The sequence below is a fragment of the Oryzias latipes genome, chromosome 3 (assembly GCF_053564925.1).
Source record: "Oryzias latipes strain Hd-rR chromosome 3, Olatipes_Hd-rR_3.1".
Classification (NCBI taxonomy): domain Eukaryota; kingdom Metazoa; phylum Chordata; class Actinopteri; order Beloniformes; family Adrianichthyidae; genus Oryzias; species Oryzias latipes.
Genome location: NC_136239.1, coordinates 4,777,501 through 4,787,500, shown reverse-complemented (window position 1 = coordinate 4,787,500; position 10,000 = coordinate 4,777,501). Strand labels below are relative to the sequence as shown.

The 10,000-nt window shown below is 39.6% G+C and overlaps 9 non-coding genes across 9 annotated transcripts; all 9 read left to right on the top strand.

Annotated features, from left to right (window-relative positions):
• Positions 1-72: 72 nt before the first annotated feature.
• Positions 73-154, top strand: trnas-aga (transfer RNA serine (anticodon AGA)). The gene has a single exon. It is a non-coding gene; the product is annotated as a tRNA-Ser (tRNA).
• Positions 155-633: 479 nt separating this feature from the next.
• Positions 634-715, top strand: trnas-uga (transfer RNA serine (anticodon UGA)). Its single transcript has one exon. It is a non-coding gene; the product is annotated as a tRNA-Ser (tRNA).
• Positions 716-2,318: 1,603 nt separating this feature from the next.
• Positions 2,319-2,400, top strand: trnas-aga (transfer RNA serine (anticodon AGA)). The gene has a single exon. It is a non-coding gene; the product is annotated as a tRNA-Ser (tRNA).
• Positions 2,401-3,721: 1,321 nt separating this feature from the next.
• On the top strand, positions 3,722-3,803 carry trnas-aga (transfer RNA serine (anticodon AGA)). The gene has a single exon. It is a non-coding gene; the product is annotated as a tRNA-Ser (tRNA).
• Positions 3,804-4,282: 479 nt separating this feature from the next.
• On the top strand, positions 4,283-4,364 carry trnas-uga (transfer RNA serine (anticodon UGA)). Its single transcript has one exon. It is a non-coding gene; the product is annotated as a tRNA-Ser (tRNA).
• A 761-nt stretch (positions 4,365-5,125) lies between these two features.
• Positions 5,126-5,207, top strand: trnas-aga (transfer RNA serine (anticodon AGA)). Its single transcript has one exon. It is a non-coding gene; the product is annotated as a tRNA-Ser (tRNA).
• A 1,601-nt stretch (positions 5,208-6,808) lies between these two features.
• trnas-uga (transfer RNA serine (anticodon UGA)) lies at positions 6,809-6,890 on the top strand. Its single transcript has one exon. It is a non-coding gene; the product is annotated as a tRNA-Ser (tRNA).
• Positions 6,891-8,493: 1,603 nt separating this feature from the next.
• On the top strand, positions 8,494-8,575 carry trnas-aga (transfer RNA serine (anticodon AGA)). Its single transcript has one exon. It is a non-coding gene; the product is annotated as a tRNA-Ser (tRNA).
• A 1,321-nt stretch (positions 8,576-9,896) lies between these two features.
• trnas-aga (transfer RNA serine (anticodon AGA)) lies at positions 9,897-9,978 on the top strand. The gene has a single exon. It is a non-coding gene; the product is annotated as a tRNA-Ser (tRNA).
• Positions 9,979-10,000: the final 22 nt, after the last annotated feature.

Below are 10,000 nucleotides of genomic sequence, written 5' to 3'. Positions count from 1 at the left end.
CTTGGAAATGAATTTCCGCCTATGACAGAATCCAATGGCAGTGAAGCAACCAAACGCTGTATAGGTTCGTGTGTTGTTGTGGCCGAGTGGTTAAGGCGATGGACTAGAAATCCATTGGGGTCTCCCCGCGTAGGTTCAAATCCTGCCGACAACGATACAAGTCTCTTGCACTTAAACTTTACAAACATTTAACACAAATAAAGTTGTGAGCACCATGCCAACTCGGACCAAGACTACCAAGGCGTATTGGATCTCCTTCAAGATGCGACTGGATGCATCACAATGGAACGTAGCAGGGAGCTTCTTGCCTTCTCATTGTTGTTTGTTAGTACAAGTACAGGCTTTGTCATGCAGCGTGTTTTTGTCTGTTACTGGTTCACTATGAATTAACTACAAAAAATATTCAGATAGGCACATTTAAGTATCATTTTCTTTATATATGTCTTCCATCATGGGATGAATGCTTTTTAACATGTTAAAGACACCATTTTCATTGGAGTTGGTCTTTAAGGCCTTAGTGCATGACCATCGGATAAACTGAGTTTTAAATCCAAGCTTAAATCCAAGCTCTAATTTCAGCCTACGACAGAATCCATTGGCAGTGAAGGAACCAAACGCTGTATAGTTTCGTGTGTTGTTGTGGCCGAGTGGTTAAGGCGATGGACTTGAAATCCATTGGGGTCTCCCCGCGTAGGTTAAAATCCTGCCGACAACGATACAAGTCCCTTGCACTTAAAGTTTACAAACATTTAACACAAATAAAGTTGTGAGCACCATGCCATTTCGGACAAAGACCACCAAGGCGTATTGGATCTCCTTCAAGATGCGACTGGATGCATCACAATGGAACGTAGCAGGGAGCTTCTTGCCTTCTCATTGTCGTTTGTTAGTACAAGTACAGGCCTTGTCATGCAGCGTGTTTTTGTCTGTTACCGGATTCACTATGAATTAACTACAAAAAATATTCAGATAGGCACATTTAAGTATCATTTTCTTTATACATGTCCTCCATCATTGGATGAATGCTTTTTAACGTGTTAAAGACACCATTTTCATTGGAGCTGGTCTTTAAGGCCTTAGTGCTTGACCATCGGATAAACTGAGTTTTAAATCCAAGCTCTCAACAGAATCTTTCATTTTTCATTAGGGTTATGTTTGAACATTAGAATGAAGATAAATGTTAGCCAAGTATGCTAGAAATTTACAAAATTCTTTAGATTTAAGGCAAATTTTTAGGCGTTGTGTTTGAGGAAACAATGTGTGGTTGTTGGGGAAATGAAATTGGGCATGGTGGTAAAATGGTTGTCATATTTTCCTTTTTTGAAATGATCCCTTGTTTTAATTGCCAGCAAATTTATCCCAATGATTTTTGCTAAAACAGGAATTGTATTTTTCAGTAGTCAGCTTGGAAATGAATTTCCGCCTATGACAGAATCCAATGGCAGTGAAGCAACCAAACGCTGTATAGGTTCGTGTGTTGTTGTGGCCGAGTGGTTAAGGCGATGGACTAGAAATCCATTAGGGTCTCCCCGCGTAGGTTCAAATCCTGCCGACAACGCTACAAGTCTCTTGCACTTAAACTTTACAAACATTTAACACAAATAAAGTTGTGAGCACCATGCCAGCTCGGACCAAGACTACCAAGGCGTATTGGATCTCCTTCAAGATGCGACTGGATGCATCACAATGGAACGTAGCAGGGAGCTTCTTGCCTTCTCATTGTCGTTTGTTAGTACAAGTACAGGCTTTGTCATGCAGCGTGTTTTTGTCTGTTACTGGTTCACTATGAATTAACTACAAAAAATATTCAGATAGGCACATTTAAGTATCATTTTCTTTATACATGTCCTCCATCATTGGATGAATGCTTTTTAACATGTTAAAGACACCATTTTCATTGGAGTTGGTCTTTAAGGCCTTAGTGCATGACCATCGGATAAACTGAGTTTTAAATCCAAGCTCTCAACAGAATCTTTCATTTTTCATTAGGGTTATGTTTGAACATTAGAATGAAGATAAATGTTAGCCAAGTATGCTAGAAATTTACAAAATTCTTTAGATTTAAGGCAAATTTTTAGGCGTTGTGTTTGAGGAAACAATGTGTGGTTGTTGGGGAAATGAAATTGGGCATGGTGGTAAAATGGTTGTCATATTTTCCTTTTTTGAAATGATCCCTTGTTTTAATTGCCAGGAAATGCATCCCAGTGATATCTGCTAAGACAGGAATTGTATTTTTCTGTAGTCAGCTTGGAAAAGAATTTCCGCCTATGACAGAATCCAATGGCAGTGAAGCAACCAAACGCTGTATAGTTTCGTGTGTTGTTGTGGCCGAGTGGTTAAGGCGATGGACTAGAAATCCATTGGGGTCTCCCCGCGTAGGTTCAAATCCTGCTGACAACGATACAAGTCTCTTGCACTTAAACTTTACAAACATTTAACACAAATAAAGTTGTGAGCACCATGCCAGCTCGGACAAAGACTACCAAGGCGTATTGGATCTCCTTCAAGATGCGACTGGATGCATCACAATGGAACGTAGCAGGGAGCTTCTTGCCTTCTCATTGTCGTTTGAAAGTAAAAGTACAGGCTTTGTCATGCAGCGTGTTTTTGTCTGTTACTGGTTCACTATGAATTAACTACAAAAAATATTCAGATAGGCACATTTAAGTATCATTTTCTTTATACATGTCTTCCATCATGGGAAGAATGCTTTTTAACATGTTAAAGACACCATTTTCATTGGAGTTGGTCTTTAAGGCCTTAGTGCATGAACATCGGATAAACTGAGTTTTAAATCCAAGCTTAAATCCAAGCTCTAATTTCAGCCTACGACAGAATCCATTGGCAGTGAAGGAACCAAACGCTGTATAGTTTCGTGTGTTGTTGTGGCCGAGTGGTTAAGGCGATGGACTAGAAAGCCATTGGGGTCTCCCCGCGTAGGTTAAAATCCTGCCGACAACGATACAAGTCCCTTGCACTTAAAGTTTACAAACATTTAACACAAATAAAGTTGTGAGCACCATGCCATTTCGGACAAAGACCACCAAGGCGTATTGGATCTCCTTCAAGATGCGACTGGATGCATCACAATGGAACGTAGCAGGGAGCTTCTTGCCTTCTCATTGTCGTTTGTTAGTACAAGTACAGGCCTTGTCATGCAGCGTGTTTTTGTCTGTTACCGGATTCACTATGAATTAACTACAAAAAATATTCAGATAGGCACATTTAAGTATCATTTTCTTTATACATGTCCTCCATCATTGGATGAATGCTTTTTAACGTGTTAAAGACACCATTTTCATTGGAGCTGGTCTTTAAGGCCTTAGTGCATGACCATCGGATAAACTGAGTTTTAAATCCAAGCTCTCAACAGAATCTTTCATTTTTCATTAGGGTTATGTTTGAACATTAGAATGAAGATAAATGTTAGCCAAGTATGCTAGAAATTTACAAAATTCTTTAGATTTAAGGCAAATTTTTAGGCGTTGTGTTTGAGGAAACAATGTGTGGTTGTTGGGGAAATGAAATTGGGCATGGTGGTAAAATGGTTGTCATATTTTCCTTTTTTGAAATGATCCCTTGTTTTAATTGCCAGCAAATTTATCCCAATGATTTTTGCTAAAACAGGAATTGTATTTTTCTGTAGTCAGCTTGGAAATGAATTTCCGCCATGACAGAAACCAATGGCAGTGAAGCATCCAAACGGTGTATAGGTTTGTGTGTTGTTGTGGCCGAGTGGTTAAGGCGATGGACTAGAAATCCATTGGGGTCTCCCCGCGTAGGTTCAAATCCTGCCGACAACGATACAAGTCTCTTGCACTTAAACTTTACAAACATTTAACACAAATAAAGTTGTGAGCACCATGCCAGCTCGGACCAAGACTACCAAGGCGTATTGGATCTCCTTCAAGATGCGACTGGATGCATCACAATGGAACGTAGCAGGGAGCTTCTTGCCTTCTCATTGTCGTTTGTTAGTACAAGTACAGGCCTTGTCATGCAGCGTGTTTTTGTCTGTTACTGGTTCACTATGAATTAACTACAAAAAATTTTCAGATAGGCACATTTAAGTATCATTTTCTTTATACATGTCCTCCATCATTGGATGAATGCTTTTTAACATGTTAAAGACACCATTTTCATTGGAGTTGGTCTTTAAGGCCTTAGTGCATGACCATCGGAAAAACTGAGTATTAAATTCAAGCTTAAATCCAAGCTCTAATTTCCGCCTACGACAGAATCCAATGGCAGTGAAGGAACCAAACGCTGTAGAGTTTCGTGTGTTGTTGTGGCCGAGTGGTTAAGGCGATGGACTTGAAATCCATTGGGGTCTCCCCGCCTAGGTTCAAATTCTGCCGACAACGATACAAGTCTCTTGCACTTAAACTTTACAAACATTTAACACAAATAAAGTTGTGAGCACCATGCCAGCTCGGACCAAGACTACCAAGGCGTATTGGATCTCCTTCAAGATGCGACTGGATGCATCACAATGGAACGTAGCAGGGAGCTTCTTGCCTTCTCATTGTCGTTTGTTAGTACAAGTACAGGCCTTGTCATGCAGCGTGTTTTTGTCTGTTACCGGATTCACTATGAATTAACTACAAAAAATATTCAGATAGGCACATTTAAGTATCATTTTCTTTATACATGTCCTCCATCATTGAATGAATGCTTTTTAACGTGTTAAAGACACCATTTTCATTGGAGCTGGTCTTTAAGGCCTTAGTGCTTGACCATCGGATAAACTGAGTTTTAAATCCAAGCTCTCAACAGAATCTTTCATTTTTCATTAGGGTTATGTTTGAACATTAGAATGAAGATAAATGTTAGCCAAGTATGCTAGAAATTTACAAAATTCTTTAGATTTAAGGCAAATTTTTAGGCGTTGTGTTTGAGGAAACAATGTGTGGTTGTTGGGGAAATGAAATTGGGCATGGTGGTAAAATGGTTGTCATATTTTCCTTTTTTGAAATGATCCCTTGTTTTAATTGCCAGCAAATTTATCCCAATGATTTTTGCTAAAACAGGAATTGTATTTTTCAGTAGTCAGCTTGGAAATGAATTTCCGCCTATGACAGAATCCAATGGCAGTGAAGCAACCAAACGCTGTATAGGTTCGTGTGTTGTTGTGGCCGAGTGGTTAAGGCGATGGACTAGAAATCCATTGGGGTCTCCCCGCGTAGGTTCAAATCCTGCCGACAACGATACAAGTCTCTTGCACTTAAACTTTACAAACATTTAACACAAATAAAGTTGTGAGCACCATGCCAACTCGGACCAAGACTACCAAGGCGTATTGGATCTCCTTCAAGATGCGACTGGATGCATCACAATGGAACGTAGCAGGGAGCTTCTTGCCTTCTCATTGTTGTTTGTTAGTACAAGTACAGGCTTTGTCATGCAGCGTGTTTTTGTCTGTTACTGGTTCACTATGAATTAACTACAAAAAATATTCAGATAGGCACATTTAAGTATCATTTTCTTTATATATGTCTTCCATCATGGGATGAATGCTTTTTAACATGTTAAAGACACCATTTTCATTGGAGTTGGTCTTTAAGGCCTTAGTGCATGACCATCGGATAAACTGAGTTTTAAATCCAAGCTTAAATCCAAGCTCTAATTTCAGCCTACGACAGAATCCATTGGGAGTGAAGGAACCAAACGCTGTATAGTTGTGTGTGTTGTTGTAGCCGAGTGGTTAAGGCGATGGACTAGAAAGCCATTGGGGTCTCCCAGCGTAGGTTCAAATCCTGCCGACAACGATACAAGTCCCTTGCACTTAAACTTTACAAACATTTAACACAAATAAAGTTGTGAGCACCATGCCAGCTCGGACAAAGACCACCAAGGCGTATTGGATCTCCTTCAAGATGCGACTGGATGCATCACAATGGAACGTAGCAGGGAGCTTCTTGCCTTCTCATTGTCGTTTGTTAGTACAATTACAGGCTTTGTCATGCAGCGTGTTTTTGTCTGTTACTGGTTCACTATGAATTAACTACAAAAAATATTCAGATAGGCACATTTAAGTATCATTTTCTTTATATATGTCTTCCATCATGGGATGAATGCTTTTTAACATGTTAAAGACACAATTTTCATTGGAGTTGGTCTTTAAGGCCTTAGTGCATGAACATCTAATAAACTGAGTTTTAAATCCAAGCTTAAATCCAAGCTCTAATTTCAGCCTACGACAGAATCCATTGGCAGTGAAGGAACCAAACGCTGTATAGTTTCGTGTGTTGTTGTGGCCGAGTGGTTAAGGCGATGGACTAGAAAGCCATTGGGGTCTCCCCGCGTAGGTTCAAATCCTGCCGACAACGATACAAGTCCCTTGCACTTAAACTTTACAAACATTTAACACAAATAAAGTTGTGAGCACCATGCCATTTCGGACAAAGACCACCAAGGCGTATTGGATCTCCTTCAAGATGCGACTGGATGCATCACAATGGAACGTAGCAGGGAGCTTCTTGCCTTCTCATTGTTGTTTGTTAGTACAAGTACAGGCTTTGTCATGCAGCGTGTTTTTGTCTGTTACTGGTTCACTATGAATTAACTACAAAAAATATTCAGATAGGCACATTTAAGTATCATTTTCTTTATATATGTCTTCCATCATGGGATGAATGCTTTTTAACATGTTAAAGACACCATTTTCATTGGAGTTGGTCTTTAAGGCCTTAGTGCATGACCATCGGATAAACTGAGTTTTAAATCCAAGCTTAAATCCAAGCTCTAATTTCAGCCTACGACAGAATCCATTGGCAGTGAAGGAACCAAACGCTGTATAGTTTCGTGTGTTGTTGTGGCCGAGTGGTTAAGGCGATGGACTTGAAATCCATTGGGGTCTCCCCGCGTAGGTTAAAATCCTGCCGACAACGATACAAGTCCCTTGCACTTAAAGTTTACAAACATTTAACACAAATAAAGTTGTGAGCACCATGCCATTTCGGACAAAGACCACCAAGGCGTATTGGATCTCCTTCAAGATGCGACTGGATGCATCACAATGGAACGTAGCAGGGAGCTTCTTGCCTTCTCATTGTCGTTTGTTAGTACAAGTACAGGCCTTGTCATGCAGCGTGTTTTTGTCTGTTACCGGATTCACTATGAATTAACTACAAAAAATATTCAGATAGGCACATTTAAGTATCATTTTCTTTATACATGTCCTCCATCATTGGATGAATGCTTTTTAACGTGTTAAAGACACCATTTTCATTGGAGCTGGTCTTTAAGGCCTTAGTGCTTGACCATCGGATAAACTGAGTTTTAAATCCAAGCTCTCAACAGAATCTTTCATTTTTCATTAGGGTTATGTTTGAACATTAGAATGAAGATAAATGTTAGCCAAGTATGCTAGAAATTTACAAAATTCTTTAGATTTAAGGCAAATTTTTAGGCGTTGTGTTTGAGGAAACAATGTGTGGTTGTTGGGGAAATGAAATTGGGCATGGTGGTAAAATGGTTGTCATATTTTCCTTTTTTGAAATGATCCCTTGTTTTAATTGCCAGCAAATTTATCCCAATGATTTTTGCTAAAACAGGAATTGTATTTTTCAGTAGTCAGCTTGGAAATGAATTTCCGCCTATGACAGAATCCAATGGCAGTGAAGCAACCAAACGCTGTATAGGTTCGTGTGTTGTTGTGGCCGAGTGGTTAAGGCGATGGACTAGAAATCCATTAGGGTCTCCCCACGTAGGTTCAAATCCTGCCGACAACGCTACAAGTCTCTTGCACTTAAACTTTACAAACATTTAACACAAATAAAGTTGTGAGCACCATGCCAGCTCGGACCAAGACTACCAAGGCGTATTGGATCTCCTTCAAGATGCGACTGGATGCATCACAATGGAACGTAGCAGGGAGCTTCTTGCCTTCTCATTGTCGTTTGTTAGTACAAGTACAGGCTTTGTCATGCAGCGTGTTTTTGTCTGTTACTGGTTCACTATGAATTAACTACAAAAAATATTCAGATAGGCACATTTAAGTATCATTTTCTTTATACATGTCCTCCATCATTGGATGAATGCTTTTTAACATGTTAAAGACACCATTTTCATTGGAGTTGGTCTTTAAGGCCTTAGTGCATGACCATCGGATAAACTGAGTTTTAAATCCAAGCTCTCAACAGAATCTTTCATTTTTCATTAGGGTTATGTTTGAACATTAGAATGAAGATAAATGTTAGCCAAGTATGCTAGAAATTTACAAAATTCTTTAGATTTAAGGCAAATTTTTAGGCGTTGTGTTTGAGGAAACAATGTGTGGTTGTTGGGGAAATGAAATTGGGCATGGTGGTAAAATGGTTGTCATATTTTCCTTTTTTGAAATGATCCCTTGTTTTAATTGCCAGGAAATGCATCCCAGTGATATCTGCTAAGACAGGAATTGTATTTTTCTGTAGTCAGCTTGGAAAAGAATTTCCGCCTATGACAGAATCCAATGGCAGTGAAGCAACCAAACGCTGTATAGTTTCGTGTGTTGTTGTGGCCGAGTGGTTAAGGCGATGGACTAGAAATCCATTGGGGTCTCCCCGCGTAGGTTCAAATCCTGCTGACAACGATACAAGTCTCTTGCACTTAAACTTTACAAACATTTAACACAAATAAAGTTGTGAGCACCATGCCAGCTCGGACAAAGACTACCAAGGCGTATTGGATCTCCTTCAAGATGCGACTGGATGCATCACAATGGAACGTAGCAGGGAGCTTCTTGCCTTCTCATTGTCGTTTGAAAGTAAAAGTACAGGCTTTGTCATGCAGCGTGTTTTTGTCTGTTACTGGTTCACTATGAATTAACTACAAAAAATATTCAGATAGGCACATTTAAGTATCATTTTCTTTATACATGTCTTCCATCATGGGAAGAATGCTTTTTAACATGTTAAAGACACCATTTTCATTGGAGTTGGTCTTTAAGGCCTTAGTGCATGAACATCGGATAAACTGAGTTTTAAATCCAAGCTTAAATCCAAGCTCTAATTTCAGCCTACGACAGAATCCATTGGCAGTGAAGGAACCAAACGCTGTATAGTTTCGTGTGTTGTTGTGGCCGAGTGGTTAAGGCGATGGACTAGAAAGCCATTGGGGTCTCCCCGCGTAGGTTAAAATCCTGCCGACAACGATACAAGTCCCTTGCACTTAAAGTTTACAAACATTTAACACAAATAAAGTTGTGAGCACCATGCCATTTCGGACAAAGACCACCAAGGCGTATTGGATCTCCTTCAAGATGCGACTGGATGCATCACAATGGAACGTAGCAGGGAGCTTCTTGCCTTCTCATTGTCGTTTGTTAGTACAAGTACAGGCCTTGTCATGCAGCGTGTTTTTGTCTGTTACCGGATTCACTATGAATTAACTACAAAAAATATTCAGATAGGCACATTTAAGTATCATTTTCTTTATACATGTCCTCCATCATTGGATGAATGCTTTTTAACGTGTTAAAGACACCATTTTCATTGGAGCTGGTCTTTAAGGCCTTAGTGCATGACCATCGGATAAACTGAGTTTTAAATCCAAGCTCTCAACAGAATCTTTCATTTTTCATTAGGGTTATGTTTGAACATTAGAATGAAGATAAATGTTAGCCAAGTATGCTAGAAATTTACAAAATTCTTTAGATTTAAGGCAAATTTTTAGGCGTTGTGTTTGAGGAAACAATGTGTGGTTGTTGGGGAAATGAAATTGGGCATGGTGGTAAAATGGTTGTCATATTTTCCTTTTTTGAAATGATCCCTTGTTTTAATTGCCAGCAAATTTATCCCAATGATTTTTGCTAAAACAGGAATTGTATTTTTCTGTAGTCAGCTTGGAAATGAATTTCCGCCATGACAGAAACCAATGGCAGTGAAGCATCCAAACGGTGTATAGGTTTGTGTGTTGTTGTGGCCGAGTGGTTAAGGCGATGGACTAGAAATCCATTGGGGTCTCCCCGCGTAGGTTCAAATCCTGCCGACAACGATACAAGTCTCTTGCACTTAAA